The sequence below is a fragment of the Pollicipes pollicipes genome, unplaced genomic scaffold, assembly GCF_011947565.3.
Source record: "Pollicipes pollicipes isolate AB1234 unplaced genomic scaffold, Ppol_2.1 Scaffold_5724;HRSCAF=6776_pilon_pilon_pilon, whole genome shotgun sequence".
NCBI lineage: Eukaryota > Metazoa > Arthropoda > Thecostraca > Pollicipedomorpha > Pollicipedidae > Pollicipes > Pollicipes pollicipes.
In genome coordinates this window covers 3,405,854-3,426,465 of record NW_023596746.1, presented here as the reverse complement: position 1 = coordinate 3,426,465, position 20,612 = coordinate 3,405,854, and positions in this window count along the sequence as shown.

The window sequence follows — 20,612 nt, the reverse complement described above, 5'->3', positions numbered from 1 at the left end:
TGCATTGGCTGTTAGGAAATAACTCAGAGTACTATATAGAGAACTGGAAGAAAGGTTTTGGACAGCCCCACCCGGAACGCACGGCCTTTCGATTGTGGATCCGGCACGTTCCCGTTAAGCCACCGAGATCAGGGAGAATATCCTGAAAGTCGGAAAATTGGCGGCATGTCGTGCATGGAAGCTTTGACCAGCACGCTGTCAGTACTAGACTTCTCTTGGTAAGAAATATCCAATAATCGGCATAACATGATTAAAACAATATTCTGGTGCCGGAGTTCATCGAAATTGGTGTGATAGAATTCGGGCTACAGCCCTGTGAAAAGTAAGCCTTTAGCACGCGAAACCTACGAGCTGCTGATAGGAACAGTGCAGCTGCGAAGCGGATGTGCTGCCAACATACATCGGTGCCCACGTACAGCTCCTCTTCGGGCTCAGCTGCGACCGTCAATTCACTGGCGAAGGTCACCACCTTGGCGTGCGCACGACCACCGGCACCAGCTGACGATACCACTAATGCTGGTTGTGTGGCGTTGTTAACGTCGACCACGTCGCACCACATTAGGCCAATACCACGACACAGCGCACATCTGAGCAGTCTTTCCACACAGCCAAACACAGTCGCGTGCGCGTGCGCCTTACAGGCAGCTGTCAGACCGATGGTTCCGTCCCAGGCTGCAGGACCACGGCACCCAGCGCCTCCTCCGCGTAGGTGGCGGGTTGACCGCCGCTGGCCGATCCTCAGCCAGGTGATGGACGGCGGGCCCTGCGGCTCGCCTCCCAGGCTCCTGGAGACCTCGGTGGCGTGGCGAGCTGCCGACTCGTGAGCTGTCGAGGCCGACATGGCAGAACTCACGATCAGGTGCCGCTCACCGGGCGACAGGACGCTCTGCGAGCGCTCGGTGCAGATGTCGCGGATGAGCCGATCCTCACCATCTCATTCAGTCTCATCCAACACAGCAGGCGGCTCGGCATGGCCAAGCCAGGCGGCCAAACTGCGACAGGGAGGCAGAGGCAGTGTCGTCCGCATGGCGGTGCGTGTAGAAGCGATGGTGTAACCGAAGCTCCGACTCACTGGGCTCCACATGGTTCGTGCGAACTTCTGACCAGCTGGGCGAAGCTCACCTCTGCCACTCCCGCCGAGGCCTTAGGGTCGTCTAGAAGGGCGAACGGCTCTGGTCCCACTGCCAACAGATGCACAGTGCGTTCCTTGATTTCCCCTCCCGTGATCGGATTCTTGTCGCAGAGGACTGTGAAATCTTTGGCGATAAAAACTGTTCCAACCTCCTCACCTACGTGCTGAGCTTCTCCGCCGGTTTAAGCGCAGGAGCGGCCCCACCAACGCCATTATTGTGAGCTCTGCACTCGCCGCCGCAAACGTCACGCCGCGAGCTCTGGTTCTAGACTGTCTGCATTCAACTAGACTGTCGGCGGTCGGGCCTGGGTCGGTCGGTCAGTCACGTGACCAGCCCGCCCCGGGGTTCAGCCCTGCGACCGGTTACACCGTGCCCGTGGCAGTTGCCAAGGCATTACAGCGTTAAGCCATCATTTTTGACATCCTTTTATATATATATATATATATATATATATATATATATATATCTTGTTATCTATTATATAATCATATTATATATGCATATACATATAAACTAACGCTGCACCTGCCGCCTGCTGCAGCGTATAATATAGTGAAAAGTGGATATATATATATATATATATATATATATATATATATGATTTGAGTATCAACAAACACCTCAGCCTACCTTCAAGAAAGTAGATGCAAAAAACGGAAGAAAAAAATTGAGGAAAAATTAAGGCGTCTTTCTATGCTAATTCTTGCAGAAAATGCAGTTATTATATTACATTATATTAAATATTCAGTGCATGGCAGAAGGTGTGCCGCATAAGCGGTCAAATCTGGCTGGGTATGTGGTCAAAAACGATCAGTCAAAAACAAAAAGTTTGTTTGGCAGCATTTGTCTATGTAAACCTCTTAGTTCATCAAAAATATCAAGTCTCACCTACATGAGCTTTCAATACAATTTAGTCTTTAAACAGAAATGTTTTGAAAAACCTTTTTGGGGTGATGAAAGGACAAAGAACGTAGGCATCTGTCAACAAATGCAAAGAACATCTGTCCACCTATTTTGGTTAATGGGCTAAGGTCAAATAAACATGACACCTGACAGTTCGATACTGGTGGTCTCTGGCCAGAAAAGAGAGCAGTGTTGTCCCAGGGGTGTGCAATTGATTCTGTAGGCCCTGGGCGCCCTCCCTTCCTGCGCCACTGTTAGGGACTCACTCTCCATTAACAGGTCCATTAAATCAGGCGCGATCAGGCAGGGTAATTCGGAAATCAAATCATACCCCATCCTCCCTGCTCGCCATAATCCAGCTCCGAAGTCTGCATCTTGACTTGCCTCGTCACAGCAAGCTTTTCCTGCCGAAAAGAGCCTCATGTACACCTACCAGCCAGCCGTCTACTAACAGACGGTGCTCCATTTGGGCACGCCCACGGGATTTGCGCTAAAGGCAGGCTGGACGCAGCGTTATCTCGTTAAAGCAGGCTGTGTTTCCCGCTTACGGCACGCTGGGAGAAGAGTAACTTCACTTAAGACAGGCTGGACGCAGCGTTATCTCGTTAAAGCAGGCTGTGTTTCCCGCTTACGGCACGCTGGGAGAAGAGTAACTTCACTTAAGACAGGCTGGACGCAGCGTTATCTCGTTAAAGCAGACTGTGTTTCCCGCTTACGGTACGCTGGGAGAAGAGTAACTTCACTAAAGGCAGGCTGGGTGCAGCGTTACCCCACTTAAGGCAAGCTGATGGCAGCGTAACTCCACTTAAGGCAGGCTGGGTGTAGTGTTACCCCACTTAAGGTATGCTGGGGGCAGCGTTACCCATCTTAAGGCAGGCTGGAGGCAGTCTTACCTGGCTTCAGCTTCTCCTTGGCTGCGTAGGGCAAGGGTCTAGACGACCGGACGTGGGTCTGCAAGCCGAATAAACTCTAGCGCAGCCTGATCAAATCACGTTCTAACAGCGGCACTACTCGATTTTTTCGTCAATTTCCATGACCTATCATAGGAAGCTGGATGCATGAACAATTTAGAAGCATAGAATGCTTTGAAAAACAACAAGCTCAAAATACTTTGAATATTTAGGCTTGCTATTTGCCGCTGCCCGTCCCCAGCGGCCCGGCGGCGACGGCCGTGCTAAAGGTCAGGTGTCGTCAGAGGGCTCGACAGACTGTGCCGAGCAGGCAGGTCCAGCTTCCGCCCCCCAGTTATGCCGTTGTACCGTGATGCTGCGATCGGATAGTTGCGGTCAAGGCTCACGCAGGAAGCACCGCTCAGCGTGGGCACCGGTCTCAGAAATTCATCCAGTCAAAGGCTTCGGACTAAATCTTGTTTTCAATCCACAGTAAACGCTGTTGCAAAACTTCATATAAATTATGTGGGTGCATATGTTAAACGGAGACAACACCAACCCATTAAAGAAGCGCATGCTAAATTACGTTAACACCATCCATCATTCAACTGCATGTGGTGCCCTGGGTTAACATCCACCGGTCACCAGCACTGCGACAACCGGGGGCGGAAGCGTCCGATGACAGGCCGAGGTCTACCGTCTTAAGCGGCAGCACTGACAGCAGGAGGCGGAACTCCGGCCAGCGCGCATCTTACACCAGCCTTCAGCCGCTAATGATCGAGATGGCCCGATCAGCGCTGCTCTGTTTGCACGGCTGGAGACTGGACGTTTTTATCCGACCGGGCAGGTGTCGCCTGTTGTTGCTGACCTCTAGTCTAATGATGGACGGACACACACACACACACACACACACACACACACACACACACACACACACACACACACACACACACACACACACACACACACGCACACGCACGCACGCACGCACGCACGCACGCACGCACGCACGCACGCACGCACTGGCGAAGGTGATGATTGCTGAGGGCCGTGTCTCTGCCTACGCTCAACCCCCTGTGTATTCAAATCACTGCTGCATACCAAAAGTTACGATTGTTGAATGGCAGGCACATGTACTCGTAAGTACAAATTACTGCCTGCATGAACAAGAAATTACTGCCTGGTGCTGGTGCACCCTGGGGAAGGTTACCGGGACACGCCGCCAACTTTATCTTTCTCTTGCATTCTTTGCCAAGGTTGCCACGGTGGTCAGGTTCAATATAAGAAAAGACGATCCCACGGTTTGCACTCTGGACCAGGTGCGCTGAGCTGTGACCGCATGCATTTGTGTTTTTTTAGAGAGAGAGAGAGAGAGAGAGAGAGGGAGAGAGAGAGAGAGAGAGAGAGAGAGAGAGAGAGAGAGAGAGAGAGAGAGAGAGAGAGAGAGAGAGAGAGAGAGAGAGAGAGAGAGAGAGAGAGAGAGAGAGAGAGAGAGAGAGAGAGAGAGAGAGAGAGAGAGAGAGAGAGAGAGAGAGAGAGAGAGAGAGAGAGAGGGAGAGGCAGAGAGAGAGAGTTCAGTCCCTTGCAATTTTCTCGTTGTTGTGGGAGTGTTTGTCCTATGTTTCAGTAATCGGTTTTCCTCAGTAGGTGTGGCTTGTTGCTGTCATGCTGAGTTCAGAAATATTCTTTTCTGCGTAACAGTTATTGGTAAATACCTTATCTGGATGCTCTGAGGTGTGGACCGAACGACACCGCTGCAGGAGGCCACTCAACGCCATCTGCTGAGCCTGTCAGAATTGCCGCCCGTCGTTTCCATGTCAGAACGAATGTTCAGATCCCATCTGATGCAAGCAAAGTGTGATGAACCATATGAAACACAGATGCTTTGGGACAATCAGCTGTGGTTTTAGATAATTCCAGGCACTAGAACAGAGCATCTTTGCTTTGATGGAGGCAAATATTGTCAGGACATGCGACGGTCAATGGCGGAGGCGGACCGCTGCACTGAGCGGTTAATGCACGGTGACCGTCCCAGGTCCAATACAGGTCCCAGTATTGTGTTTGTGGGGGGGGGGGGGGGGGGTAAGGGGCGCGTACGCTGTGCAGCTACCCGGCTGCCGCTGATGTGCGCCGCCGGCCATCGTTAGATGACGCCTCCTCACAAGAACAAATTTGTACTGAAGTCAAATTTAAACGTCGGGCAGCATATGAGTCAGATGACGTTACGCGCACGACTCGGCACGTTATGGCGCAGGTACACCCGTCGTCAAAACACGTTTGGGCTACAGGGCCAGGACGAAGCGAGTGACAGGTGTATTGGTGGGGTGGTAGATACAGTCAGACACCATGAACAGCTGTCTTGCCGTACATTGTTGTTCGTCCTTAACTACGGGATCCCACCTCCACTGCATGGCTGGTGATGATATTTAAACGGGGAAAAATGGAACCAGATGCATTGAAACACATGAACCGTATGGATTCCTTGGTGCGCCCAAATTGGCAAAGATTCCACGCAACCAGCGAATTACACGGCACGGGCCTGCTGGATAGCAACCTTGGGAGCGTCCTTCGTCCTTAACTAATCCACATAGACTCCACGCATTCGCCGCCCCACCACACTCACCCCAAACGTACGCATGCGCTGCGATCCAGTCACCCGCACTCATTCTTGAGTGCGGCGACGGTGCGGTGGTGCGGTGGGTGCGGTTAGTCCGCGCTCATTCGGTAGACCCACTTCCCTTTGTCCCCCCTTTATCCAGCACCTTACTATTATAACTGCGCGACTCCTCTTTGAGCTAACGTGAATTTATTTAACGCATTTGAAACATACAATGTGAAGCACGTTTGTACCGCAATAAAGGCATATTGGGTCTTTGGTACACACAATCTGAACGACTCGCTCCCTCACCTGATCGCCAGGGTGACGGCTCCCTACTTTTTTAAAATAAATTTGATCCGAACCCTTTGAATGGATGGATTTATGGGATCAGCGCTCACGCTAAGCAGTGCTTGTTGTGTGGGCCCTGACCCCCACCATCCGATCGCGCAATTTCAGGCAACGTCAGAATTTAGTGGCGAAAGCTTTACGTGCCGCGATGCTTGGCACGGTCTGTCCTGCCCTCTGACGTCAACTGACCTTTAGCGCGACCGCTGCCACCGGCCGCAGGTCATACCTGCCAGGGGCCAATAGCAGGCGCCCTAAAGTGACTCGAACCCATCCCGCCACGGGTGGGTGGATCGGGACACAGGCGCTCTAACTAACTGAGCCACCGGGACGGACGAGATATTTGAACGACGCTTCCTCGCGTCTCGTCCACGGTGGAGTGGCCCACCGCCCCTTCGGCCACGCCCAACGTTGACAGATTTCCTCCGCCGCGCACAGGCCTTCGGCGGCGCCCCGTCCACTACGAAGACGTCGCCTCCGGGGCTTCTTCGTCCTCGCCTCCCACTTGCCGGAGGGGGCTTTACAAGGCACCGCCCAACGGTGCGTCCCTCGGAGGCCTGGAGGCGAACAGCGCGCCTGCTTACCGTTACTGCGCGACTCGTCCCTCGTTAAAAGGGCAGCCGGATTCAAGTCGACCAAGGGGTCTGTCAGTCTGGCTGAAGCTTTGTGAGCTGGATCCAGCAACAAATTAAAAGGGGCAAAAGCGTAATTGTAAGCAAAACCCGAGCACGTGAGCTGGGCAAGGTTTAGCTGAGCGTTCTACCGTCTCTAAATACCGGGAAAAATGAAGGAAACGAAAAGCGGTCAAGCCGACCAGTTGGCAAATAGACTTACACGCTAACAAAAAACCGTCTTGGATATGCGGACGTGCCCCGGTCACGACACCGCGCCCGGCCGCGACGCATGACCAATGAGGGCCATAATTAAACGACCTGGATCCTTATGACCGCCTCCAGCGGCTAAATCAAGATAGCATCGGCGTAGGCTAATGAACGAGCCATCGCGCCAAAGCGCGCGTCCTCGGTCTCGGTCATCACGCCCACCGACGCTGGGTGCGAGTGCTCTGTCTCCGTATGACCAAATCATCTCCAGCCTCGCTGTAACGTTCAATAACAAAAAAGCAGCCCGCCACCTGTATTTACAAGATAATTCACACACATTGACCACACCAGCCTACATTGCTGAACTTTTCCCCATCCTACGAACCGGCGGCGAAAAAGCTACACCAAAGTTCCTCCACCGCAACACGCGGGCCCAGCGTCGAATACGCGCGACACATCATGCCCCATCCGTAACTACGGATCACATGTCTTGCCTCGAGACGCAGAACCAGGTCGGGATGGTCGCTTGGTCTGTGCCCCTCCCCCTTCTCCATTTACACAACACAAGGAAGGAAGACGTCGCGGTGGCCTGCGCCCGCCTAGTGGAGGGGTCGAGGGACATCTCCGGACGTACGAACGTCCATGGTCCGGCTAGGATGGAAGACGACAGTCTGTGGACTGGCATCGCGCGTGTTGACGCCGGTGTCCGGCTGCCCGCAGAGCCAGAGCTCGTTTTGAGGTGAGCAGCGTCGGGGCCGTCCAGTCGTTGATGCACGGCTGTCAGCTCTTGATGCATGGCACTCTCCTCCTATTTGCCGAGGACAGTTCTCTTCTTTTCATTTGCACCATCCCCTCTTGTTGTGATATTCCCCGTAACTGGGTCAGTCTGCTCTCGCTTTTCCTCATGGTTCAGTAGCTTGGCCGGAACGCCCCTTCCGTCCGGTATGTTGCCGGGCTGGCTTCCCTTACTCTCTGAGCTCGGCCCGCTACCTGCCCCGGAGCCAGATATCGGGCGTTGCGTCGCCGACGGCGGTGCAAGGCATGCTCGCTCTCTTTCCGCCTTGCCGGCGGGTTCCGTACGTCCATCTCTGATCCAGTTCTCGCTTGGTGGCTCCATGGCAGAGATCTGGATAGAAGGGGGGGGGGGGGGGCAGCCAGCTATGCTGTTTTCCTCTAGCAACGCCGATCGGATGCTGCGCGTCCATCAGTCTTGTCTGGCCAGCCGATGGCAGATGTTCCCCTTGAACTGGCGGTCTGAAACGGAAACATTTACCGCTGTCTTATTAAGTCCTGCGAGGATAGCTGATCCCAGCATCAGGTCAGCTCTCACGTGCCGCTCTTATCCCCAAGATCGGTCCACAAGCAGACCCGATCCTGCCGCTAAAGGCGACCAGGTGTAGGCTGTGGCGGATTTGCATTAGCTTCTCAGGCTCCTTTCGTCATAATAATCTTGCTTCGGGCTGCGGCCGGCTCGCTTGCTGTCCCGCGCTCCGTCGGGAGGTTTCACGAGTCATGGACGGGCAGTGTGGGAAAATGCAAGGTATGGAAATGTAGCCTACAGGAGCGTTTCGTGACTGTGCAGCTGCTTAGTGCAGCAACCACAGAGGGATGCATGTAACCATTTTATGTTGCCTAACTCCATTACGCTTGTTGTGTGCATTTCATAGAATGTTGAATTGGCGAACAGCTCAAAATAATTTGGGCGCTAGAATGGTTGATTGCTGAGACTTCACTGCGCTTCCACCGCGTGCTTGCATTACGTTCAGATATTGAAGTGACTGCATAAATACAGCTTTAGAATAATTGCTCTGCACCCGTATTAGCTGACTTTGTCCTTGCTCATAAACACTGACATACTGTCAGTGCTGATGAACACAATGTCAACGGTGAGAAAAGTAGATCCCGTAACCATGCGGCTTCATGCCTGGTCTTGAGGTAAGTGGCAGCTGCAGTTGAACCGACTGTAGTAGCTCATTTACTCTGCATACGCAATCAAAAACCTGCTTTGACAATCTTCTGTAGTCCCCGTGTCGTATTTCTTGCAAACGCCTCAAGAGGTTTTATTCAAACTTTGCGACGATTGATAAGTTTCCAAGTCATTTCTATCGATCTGTGTCAGTTGCGCCAAATCAGTTGACTAACTGTGACAACGGTGTTGGAACAAAGAAACCTTAAATTTGGATCATCTTGCCCACTGTTGACTATTGACTGATTGATCGCCTTTTCTTGATACATTTGCTTTCGAAATGTAGATCCCGTCGAAAGAGACAAAAAATGTGTTTGGTTTTCAGAATTAAGCCGGTGGCTTCCGATGTTGTGATGGGGGAAGGGAACGGCAGGAGTCCACCTGTGCCCTCCTATGCCGGAGTAGGGGTAGGGGCCGGAGCCTATATTGAAGTCTGTTCCGATGGGAATAGGACTTAACCGTGGACTGTTGAAGTGTTGTCACTCTGGTGGTCAGTTCAGAATGTATGCGACAAGCCCGTTTAGCGTGTATATACCTACACACTAAACACGCCTGGCGCATACAATTACAGGCTCACTCATACATACGCTATCTGAACTGAATGCGTTTAAAAACCCATAGCAGCTCTTAGAGGCAAGTCGAGCAGCACGTGAGCGTGTTGTGAGGCTACATCAAACTCCAAAGACCAATCATTCAGTGTTGCTCCTTCCCACGCTGGTTTAGGCTACTCAACCCCTCACCCGCCGCACTTCTGATGTCTCCGTCCGTGCCGGTATGCGGCCCCACTGAACGAGATGGAACAACGTGCCGGTTACGTGTCATTTCGCAATCGTCTGCACCGTGTACGCCAATCGATAAGCTGCAGACCGGCGTCGAAGGCCTAGCCGCAGCTGTCCGTCTTCTCCGGACCAGTGGACAACAGATCATCTCTGACCTCCCTGCTGCCCCTCGTGAGCCGGACCGCGGCTGCAGGAGCGGCGCTCGGCCGCAGGAGGCGCCTCTGAGCGGCCGGACGCGTCGTCTGGGCCGCCGAGGCCGCTGCCGGCGGCGGCGCGCTGCCGGCGAGATGACTGGCCGGCCTTGAGTCCCAGCCACGGCAGCGGCCGACAGATTAGCGGACCACGGGGCCAGCGGACAGCCGCGCCGGACCAGCGGCCAGCGCCGGCGCCGCTCAGCCAGCGCCCAGAGCCGTTATGTAAGCCGATTGGACGGCGAGTGCCGTGCAGTCGGGGATGCCGGCTGATGGATGGTCTGTGTGGAGGGATTCGCCGCCTGGCATGTCTACGCTCGGGCGCGCACTTGATGCTGGGTTTTTGCTCTTATCCCAGCCTTGCTCAGCTTGGCTGCAGTGATGTCGGCAGACCTGAAGGTTCGCTGTAGAATGCGTCCTGAAACGTCAGGCTCGCTACTCTCACCCAGACGCGGACGTGCCACCATACAATATCGTACAAGTTTTTTAAGCAATGGAGGTTCTTCTGTGAACTACTTTTTGTGGCGTGAAGTTATTATCTCATTTTTCCAGCGTCTAGGCGCTGTCTCCTGCCTTGTGTATGGCCTTGGGATTTTCGGTGACGCTGACTGGTGATGGTCCGGAGGTGGTCACGCCTGTCTTAACTTCATCGTTGGTGAGGGTGACAGCGTAGTAAGCACCGTGCAGGAAGAATGCATGGCATTGGTCCAAGTGTCGTGGGCGTTGCCCCACGCTGGTGGGCCTCCACCTAGGCGGCCTGCTCATGCAGCGGGCGGAGCCGCGGCGTGCCTAGAGAACCTTGACAAGCTGCGATCTGGCGCTGACAAGCGCTGCCGAACACGGCGGCAAGCGGAATAATGCGGCGATGCGGGCGTCATAACTGCTCTTGATAGCATCTCGATATGCGGCTACGCCATGTTAAATGATAAGTTTTTGCATTACCTCCCATTTCGAACAACATCTGCCAATACTGCATATCAAGTGTCCAACCGGCATCTTGGTATTTAGCATACCGAGATACTGATTAGCGTTTACTGACGGTGTGCATCGTTCGACACGTCCCCGCCACGGGCAGCACCTCATCTCCACAAGTCCACATCGTGTTTATAAGTTCAACATTCTTGGGCGTCGAGGCTGACATATGACCCTTAAAGCAGGTACAAGCGCTCCACGTAAGCCTTCGTCGGGAGTTCGAAGCCCTTTCGTCGGAGGTCCTGAGTCCTTTCGTCAGGAGTCCTGAATCCTTTCGCCAAGAGTCTTGCGTCCTTTCGCCAGGAGTCCTGCGTCCTTTCGCCGAGAGTCCTGCGTCCTTTCGCCAGGAGGGGCGGGTTGTGTGCGTCAGGAGTGAGACAATGGGATCGCCTCACCTTGATTGGCGTTATTCGAGTTCTTTACCTGTGGCTCGTTGGGTGCTCGGTTCGGCGTATTAGTTTAAAATTCGAAAAATGGCCGATGTCCGGGCTAGGTTCCTTGCAGGGTCTTTGCCAAAGCTGAGTTCAGCCAACCTTCCAAAAAGAGCATCGTCACACTATGCATGCTTAAGCGGATGACTGGATAGGCGAGCCCGGTTTGCAGCGCGCTAGTGCTTGCCCTCACACCTCGCCACTAGTAGGCGCGGACGCTCCAGGATCTGATGGGGGGGGGGGGGGGGGGCTAGTCGGCACGCCCTGCCTGGCAGCTCTCGGCTAACTGCGCTGATCTGCTCACCCCATCGGATTCCATTCCACTCAAGGTTCAGCTCAGATCTGAACCGGAGCATGAACCATTCGCTCATCCTCTGAGTTTGATCAAAGGTCGCTCTCAATGAGCTTTCCCCTCCAATCCTCATCTTCTTCTGGTCCAGTCTGGCCCACACTTCCTGTACTCCGAGGACAGCAGATTCGAGCAAGTGAGTCAAGGGGTGGGGGGCGGCCGTCCCTTTGCCGGAAATACTATCATGCGCCCATGTCGTTGCATGAAAAAACAGAGCTGGTACCCCGCCCTACCTTCTCTGGAGATTGGCCGAAACTGCTGTAATCCCTTTTCACTCCTGATCTAGCCCCAGCCCACTCGAAGTTGGCTTCCGTCTGACAGACTGGCTTGATAAGTCTAGGCCACCCTCTGGGCTTGTCCAGGCGGCGGTGGAGGCACGCCTTTCTCTCTTGGAATCATCATACCAGTACCGAACATCGGCAATGACGTTGTTGAAGGACACCTGTCAACATGTGGAGCTTCACTCACCCACTGGGGCCTACGGTTTGCCTCTTCTCCAGAAGTTTGCAGGGCTCATGTCTGAAGGTTGTTGTGCGGTAGTCGTTGTGGTGTGCAGTTTTAACCGTTCTTTTTTACTGCTTATGAATAAATCTGCACCTGCACGTGCACTTCCATGTGCACAATTGTGCACCACAACAGGAAACAAGCATGCTCGAGTAAGGCAATGCCAACTCCCAATAATCTCAAGAACACGGCAGTGATGCAGCAGATATCAAACTCAGCGCGCGATGGCTCGTTCCACGGCGTTTGCGGTAAGTACGGTTTTTTGAGAGCACCTGGCGTGACCGCATGGCGTGCAGTGTGGCCACGTGAGGTCGCAAATCGCGCGCCGCAAGATCGGCATTGCGGCGATGTAACGGATTGTCACTGGTGGTGCGGCTCGGACCAGTGCTACGCCCAGTAGGAGATTCATCAACTTTGAGAGATCAGCATGGCAGTGATGGTTGTGGACATCCAGACCAAATGCGTCATGCTGCACTGTAAAAGTACGAACCACTCAAGGTCAGCCCGCGAGGTTGAGCCCTCAGCGTTAACTTGTCATCGACATCTGCCCTCCTTTCCTCACCCACTGGTTCATCCACCAGCGTCTAATGCCGCGTTTGTTTGGGGCCAGTTGCGCGCATCAGCCATGGGCAGGTTAACCCGCGTCCGGCCGCGGGAAGTTGATTTCCCCCTATTTTTTCCAGCACAGGACAAAAAACGAACGCTTTATAGCGACACCAAATTTTCAGTACGTGTTTATCTATCAATTTGGCATTCTTTGTCTTATTTTAGGTTTTGATGTATCAAGGTCAGTGACCTAGGTCGGGTCAAAGACGTTGCCCTCTAAAAAACTGACCACACACCTATTTTGTACGTTATTTGTCATTGTTTATACTTAGTGTAGTAATAGATCATGATAGTACCTACAGCTTGTTGAATTCATATTTTTCGAAAACTGCGAGGCCATTTAACTGAAGCCAGGTCAGGTTTTGCTTTTCTTCGCAAATAATGCAAGTTTGTGCGTATAACTGCCTTAAGTTTGGTGTTGTGTATGACGACGAGATGTTGTTGTACATGAGTATGAAGTGTTGTTTATGACTAACTTACATGCTGACCACAGGCCACATGACCTTGGCCCAGGTCATAGCCTATCCCCATGAATACCTTCAGCGAAACACATGCTGAGCTCAAAATAGGCAGCTTTATCACGTAATTTTGGAGGCAGAATTCAAATACACCGCGAAAAAACATGTTGAGGTATTATAATCATGCATAATTAGACAAAAATAGATCATGTAAGGTCATATGTGGTCATCCAAGGTCAATTACCTTTATCGACAGTAGCGGAGAGGCAAGATGAACGTGTGCGACGCATGTTACCATCTCCCTGTCGTGTTTGTAAAGCTGGTGACGTCTAATTTTATGTAACAACATACCTGTGCTCTGTTTGTTACAAATGCATTGCCAGGCGTCGGAGGGACCATTTATAAACAACAGCTATGCAATCTTGAGGGCCTGCCAATGTTCAATACACTCTTTCCAACTACAAAACAGTATTGTGCTGGTCACATAAACCGGTTAGCACTGCAAATGTTTCATTTGAACGGTTCATGAATTGGATCTAAGTTGACCTCAGATGACCTCTATGTCGCCCTAAAATAACATTCCTGAAATAGGAATCAGTAGGTCAATTGGAAACGTGCCGAATACGCTATCGGGGATTTGTGTGTTCGAAGCTAGGGCTTCTACAATCGCTTTACCATTTCCCGATGTAATATTATTTGACTTACAACTCCCCAACAACTTCTTGCAAATATTCTGGCATGAAATTTAATTACATTTTGAATATATTCACCGTTTTATCGCCTGCGCCGCGCTTCCTTCAGTTACCGGCTGCTAAACGTTTTGTAAAATATGAATTTAACGTTCATTGCACATCTAGTGTATATCTAGTTTCATGTTGCAATTTTTGTACCAAATTTTGTTCTTTCCGGTACCTATTACCTTACGCATTTGCAACCCATTTATTTGTCATTTTGTGCTCCTCCAAGCATCACCTTTACCTAGAGAGATGCAATTCCTTATTTTCGCGCCTTTAAAACGTCGCGGGTCAATCTCTCAGTCGCCGCTGGCCGAGCATCTCATGTAACACGACAGACGAGAACGCACCTTATGTTGCCAGCGCCCGCCAGCAGTCGTTCCTCTTTAGTTCATCTATTCGCTGCGACAAAAGAGGTGAGCCACAGTGACGCTTGAATGCATCACTTGAACCCCTCGGACTGAGAAATGCTTGAGCAACTGCATCTACTGAGCGAGGAACAGTTTTGCAAGGGACACAATAAGAATAATTGGAATGCTGTTTTTTCAAAGTAAGGCCAGCTGCAACGGCGAAGCACCACACCCAGTCCATCGCGGTGTGTGGATTTTGGAGGCACTGCGGCATGTGACGACACAGAAGCATTGCAGCAGCGTTGAGAAGTCGCCGCGGCGAGATAAAGGGCCTTGAGCATTTGCGGTGGCTGAGCTGCAGTTTAAAAAAAGCTTTCAGGCTGTGTGACAACACTCCAACCACCGTGGAAATTTGAAGAGTAGCATTTCAAAGTAGCACAATCGTTCATTTTTCCAGCCGGCATATTGCGGAATAGTTGCAAAAAATGCTTTAAATGGCCTCTCCAGACCATAGATTGTACTGCTTTGGTATGCGTTATCAGATTCGACGCATAATTGCAGGACGTAAAATAGGTAGCCAGCGTATATCTCAGGTTCTACCACATGTGTTTGCGATTGCTTCTTCAAGCAGATTAAACGGAGTTCTTCATGTATTTGCAACAGTCACCTCCAAACATGCATAAGTATATATAGATAAATATATAGGGTGGAATAGAGCGAGCGGTCACCGACAGACTGCCTCAACACTGAACGCAATCCGCCTCATGTTGCTGCACAACAAACTGGCTTACAGATGAAGTTCTTTCCCATAATACACGTTGTCTAGTGGTTAGCACTAGAGCACTTAGTACCGGAACAGATTTTTAAACCTGCCAGTTCTCACGAGCTGGACGGAATGAAAACTAATCAAATGGGAATTAGTACTAAATAAGCCCTGGAATGCTCAAGGAAGACATCAGCTCATAAAAGAACATTTTGAGCAATAAAACACAATAGTTTCAGTCATTGTATTGGCCCATGCCTTTAGGCCATTTAGGGTTCTACGATGTGGTAATGCTTGTAAGTTATTGACAAAAATAAATGTGACATCATCAAAATAACATGATAAGCCTTGTTTATTCTGGTTGTCATGCGAAATTGTATTTCCAACAGGCAACAAACTGTGTTAGGTAACTTAACGCTCACTGGTTTATGACAACATACGCACATTTCTGCAATGAAAATTAACAAATCGCTTAAATTGAAGATACATAAATGAACCAAGTTTACTGTTACAATCATCAAAATTCTAAAATAAAGAAGCAGGTTTGCACGGATTCAAATGATGTATTGTTCTGGTAAGTCGGACGCGACCGGGCTGGATTGATAAACCCAGGAAAAGCGGATTGGCGGGCAGATTGGATCTGGACTAGCCGGACTGGGCTGGCCCGGATCCTGAAAATTCAATCTGGGAAGTGCTCTAGCCAGAACATCACACCCAGTTCTCGTCAGGCATCCCGGTAGCCAGGGATTGGATCAACCTCAACCAGGAAATCCTATGATTGTGTTAGAATGCATCTAGAACCAATGCAAATACAAGTCGTCACGAAACACTGCAGGTCTTTCGTGCTTTTTAAAAAGTCCGCTCCGTCGCTCAGTAAAGCAGGCCTGCAAGCACTTGTTTAGCTTCGTTCGCATTACTCTTGCAACTATCAACGCAAAAGGCAAACTTTTGGTGTAAAATTTATAGCAGCTCCCCCGTATTTCAAGTCCAGCGCGCAACGCCGTAAAGGGCAACGCCTTTGATTTACAAATCTGTTCTTGGTAGCTCATGGGTACGAGTTCATCCTTAGAAGTAGGGACCAGCGAGGGGGTTGGGTACAGGAAATCTTACCGCTGAAAGCATCTAGGTCCCTGTGCGGAAGAAGTCTCGATAGCGGAGGCTCCTCACATGCAGGCAATCGCCGCCCCCCCCCCCCCCCCGGCAAACTTCACCCTCAGCAATGCCACATCCCAGAAATGGTCGCTGCTGGTCGAAAGAGCCGTCGGGTGCTTAGTTCACCTTCACGATGTTTCAGGCAGCATTTTTAGATTGAACGGCGCATGGATGAACTGTGGAAAGGCGAGTGAAGAAAAGAGGGGGGGGGGGGGGGGCGTCGCCACAGGATCAGAGTGGCATACACACGGCAACTTTTGCAGCGTGTTGACAGTTGCATTGTAACGTTTGTTGCTTTTAGTGAAGCAAAGGTCACGAAGGACGACACCGAAGCCTGCCTTCTCAGACAACCGCGCGATCTCGAGCTAAACGTGCTGCTTGCGAAAAAGTTGATGGTGAGTTATTTGCGCAAAGATCATTCAAATGTTTAAATCAGACATGTCAAGAATATCCTGCTCGCAGCCTAGCTGCACATCTGAGCTATGGGTAATGACTGTCGCGCGATGACGTCAGTGATTTTCAATACATTCAATGGCTGACGTCTAGTGAAAGCATACGTACGAACACGACATACAGTTTGTGTGTGCTGGCGTGCAAAACATTCTGTTGAATCATAAACCTGTCTGATCCCCGTTTTCAGATATTTGGCAGTTAAAGTGCCTCGCGCAATTTTTAACAACGCTTTTGAAGAGGAAAACTTGTTTGCACGTGCGACTCTGCACCAAAACATGAGACGCTAGTAATTGGCACCTGCAAGTATTCATTCTTTGGTATACTACGACTAGATGTAATACAATCCTGTCACAGGCAAGCTCCCAATATGGTCGGAAATTATAAATGATGAGACACGTCTGCAGCCGTTGAAATTATTTTTTCTTCGTTAAGCGCGCACGTGGTCTTGTTCGTTTATATGTCATCACCTAGCTCGCCCCACACTCAGCAAGGCGCATTACTCGTGTACCTGCCTGATCTGTCGGCATCGTGGGCTCATCTGCGCTTAAGTTATTGCCCCATTAGAACCTGTTCTCATCATGTGAACGGTGAGGAATGCTGCCTCGATGCCATAGCTCATCATCTGCCTCAAATGATGCATGACTTCATGGCTGCATTTACTTGCTGAACGTATTGGCTAAGAATGCCTGCATCCTGCTTCAGACAATTTGACATAACTGTAGCGGGATTTCCCACATAGTGAAAACTGATGCGTGGACTAACTCGTCGTGCTTGACATAAACTGTAGTCATGCTATAGTTCGGTAGTCTACTTCCTCTACGGCGTGGAAAGACATCTCTTTGAGTAGCCATCGCAATATATTGAGCACTCCACGCAGGACGGCCATTCAGCGACGAAGCACTACACAACGTCTTTTGCGCTTCACACCGAGGGGTCGAGATAGGTGGATGAAGAAGGGCACAGGGCACAATCAGGTCACTGGTCATACAGCAAAAAGCGTTTAAGCTTATACACAGTTTGTGCGCTTTTGGAGCACTGGGATCTATCGACGTCAAAGGCTCCGTTTCCTCGAAAACCTGTGATGGCGGCGCGTATCTGAAAGAACATAGCAGAAAACCAAAATGTTGGGACTTGTTGAAGGTTCTTTTAAGCTTACGCTCTTTGAACGCTTTTGGGGTATTTTATACTGAACTGGCTTCAAAACCTGGATCCTGAGTTCCCCGCCCGAACACACACTGTGAGAAGGGTCTCCATTCATGGTGTCCTAGCCGTCTCCAGCCCAGCTGTGACAAGACGGCACAAAGAAAGCTATCGATGGTGCTCGAATATCCTCACGATATGCCCACGCACAACATAGTGTAGAAATGTAAGCCCTGTGACGTCACCCGCTCTGTCACACATTCAATCCTATCCACCTCATAGATGTAACATCCCGAGACAAAAGACGCCGCGGTCGTTATGCCGACATTCAGGTAGTTTCCAAGGAGTTTACCGGGAGTCGCTGTGTGTGCATGCAGATTCATGCATATCGAACTGTGGCAATCATGGAAACGGGGCGTTAGGCAATGAACTTGTAAGTGGTGGCTGTAGACTTGAATTCGAATTTGAATTTGGATGATTTGGAAGGTAGCAGCCTATTCGGCATATCATTATGCAGATGATATGCACACTTACCCAACCAGTCATCAGCAAGTCATGAAAAGATCCGAGGCCTGGCAAAGTCGTGGTAAGTACACCAAACTTAGTGATATAGGCCGGTCGCCTGGCAATGGGTGGCTTACGAGGATTCGCTGTGAATGTCTAGAGCGCACATGCCTCTTAAGACCATTTACCAGCGGTATGTCGACAAGTTAATCGGCCTTAATCACATCGCAATCGTTTTTCCCAAAGCTGCGTTGCATGCGACAGGATTGGCAAGGTTTGAGCAACATGAACATTGCTCATCAGCTACCAGAGAACATAATGCCACGAAGGCTGTAGCACTGCAGTGTCCATAGGTTGATGCCAAGCAGATTCTATTCCGATTCCAGAAGGACTTCTGCTTTATTTACGTCTTAAGCGGGGTCGTTGTAAAAAACCGTCTGGAATCAAAATGTGGAACCAGCTGCAGTCTGAAGAACAGGTTGTTTTAACTTGCAATAGGAATGGATCTTGCGTTAAATGCATTCTTGTTAAGAATGTAGTCTTCCATTCGCTTAAATTGTAATCGTTAAAATCACGTCTCACACTGAAACCGTAACAGTGGCACCAGGCTGAAATTGAGCAGTGGTCTGGGCCTGAGACTAAATTCTGCTAAACGACCTATGTCCTATGCTAATCTTTACTCTTTGCGAACCCCTGCTATGCAAACTATTGTCCTTGACGAAGTCTTGACCTAGGCAATATTATGCCAAATTAGCATTTGTTACAGACAAACCTGCATCCCATGCAAACTTCTCCCCAGACGACTTCATGCAGGCAAGCTTCCGCAGGGCAGACTTTTGCCCAAACTTTTGACGAAGTTTTGTCGAGCTAGCGTTTGTTCATACGAACTATCGCCCGGTGACTGAGTTCATACGGACTAGGCCGTCGAACTGTGACAACGAACTCTATGAACCTTCGCCTGAGAAACGTTTGCTCGGACGCTTAGAATCAATACGACCTTCAAATAATGCAAACAGACGGCATTTTGCCGAAGGCAGAATGGATGCAAATATCAAGTCGTCGGGTTTTCATTTAGCAATGAGGTAGTAACGACGATGCGAAGCAAGCTGGCAGAGAGCGAAAGCGCTACTACAATAGGACTCATTACTTGCAAATGCCGTATTCCACCACGTTTTGGTAAGATATGACCTGGCCAAAACATATATAGTTTATGTACCTGGCAGGGTCTGAACTGCCAACATTTCGGAGTGCCTTCAAAATCGAGCGGGGTACGGCTTTGACCTTACCGCAGCTATTCCCAATACAGGCTTGCTGATTCCATCGACAAACGACGCATGACGCATCACTGCTGAGGAAAATTCAGTTCGTGAAAGATGACTAGGCTTTGACGAACTGAATAGCCGTCTCCCGATCGAGATACTACATCAACAGCACATAGCACGGCCCACGGCAACGTCGTTTCCTGAGGTCGCCCACAGGCGGAGGTTGCTAACGGAATGGTACGGGACGAAGCTGTGGAGTTGTAATGAGGATGGGAGGCCTAGAATAGCACATGTCAAGATTATGTTAAGTCCTTTAAGGTAGTGTTCCACATTTCTTTGGGATTTTGGACTGACGTCCATCTTGAAGATCACTGGATGCAGTTCAGAGGCTTGCCCTTCTTAAGACCTAAACCCCTCTTGTTCCTGAGCTGCGTGCGCACGAAGACGGGGAGGTTTTTCGGGTTGAGTATGTTAAGGTCACCTCGGCATTCAGGACGTCATAATAAAGCCATTCAAGTCCTGCCATTCATAAGCCATGCGGCGACCAAGGCCATTAAAAATATGCTGGCGAGCCGTTCACATATGGCGTTCGGGAGCACAATTTCCAGATATAACGGCCGTCAGCTGGCTTTCAATTAACGTTGTGCATCGCACTATGGCGTAATGAGACATCAACGTATCCAGGAGCATATTCACTAAACAGAAATTCCGTTGCCCAGAACAACCTTGTTTACTTAGATGTATGCTATTAGTTAAAAATGAGTTTGTTTTTTCATATCTGGTGCTTGCTTTGAGGCATTCAAATGTGAAACATGCCCTTCAATTAAGTAGTAACTGTACACCATATTTTAGTTCACCCACAGCATATCGCTTAGATCCGTCAGAATCAGGATTACTTCAACTTTTTAAGATGTGCTTCCGGTGTAAATCCGGGAACCGGAGCAATGTCAGTGTGTCCAATGTTAGGTAATGGGGTATTGCGCTTCCCTAGGCTTGGGGGAAAGAAGCTGGGCTTGCAATTAACCGACATTGGATATGAATTTTCGATGCGATGGTGCTGTCTGGCCCAGTTGGCAACTGACCAAAGACGGTTAACCCGGTACTGAGAGGCCACGTCGCCACACTGATAGGACACGATAGGACCTGCATACCTCCTGCAACACACGTCGCGAGAGGGCCGTAGGCAATATTTTCTGAAGAACGGGCTAGGACTATTTGGGCGGTGGGTTCAGGATAAGCGTAGCCAGCTCCACTAAGCAAGTGGTGTGAACACGAAACGAGTCGTGGGAAACAACTGATAGGTATTT